Below are 337 nucleotides of genomic sequence, written 5' to 3'. Positions count from 1 at the left end.
TATCAGAGCCAGGTTTCGATCCTGGGACCTGTGGGTTATGGGCCCACCACGCTTCCGCTACGCCACTCTGATTGATAAAATATGATTCACAATAAGTACAAATGATTTTAAATTTCAGAAAAACTGGCCAAAATAAAGAATTAGGATTTGAGTTTTGCCAAAATCAATTGACAATAATTTTGAACTCTTAAATTTGGTCTATTTTTCTTATAAGTGCACACCCTAAATTTTAATTGCGTTAACTATGTTTTTGGTCCCTAAACTATAACACGATTTTGGTTTTAGTCCCTATTTCAAAGTTTGATCTTGTTAAGTTACTGTTCTTATAAAGCACATG

At 33.8% G+C, this 337-nt stretch overlaps 1 non-coding gene across 1 annotated transcript; it reads right to left on the bottom strand.

The window, feature by feature from the left end:
* TRNAM-CAU lies at nt 1-72 on the bottom strand. The gene has a single exon. It is a non-coding gene; the product is annotated as a tRNA-Met (tRNA).
* Nucleotides 73-337: the final 265 nt, after the last annotated feature.

This window comes from Vigna unguiculata, chromosome 10 (genome assembly GCF_004118075.2).
Source record: "Vigna unguiculata cultivar IT97K-499-35 chromosome 10, ASM411807v1, whole genome shotgun sequence".
NCBI lineage: Eukaryota > Viridiplantae > Streptophyta > Magnoliopsida > Fabales > Fabaceae > Vigna > Vigna unguiculata.
Note: the sequence above shows the minus strand (reverse complement) of the source record. Positions and strands in the feature narration are given on the sequence as shown.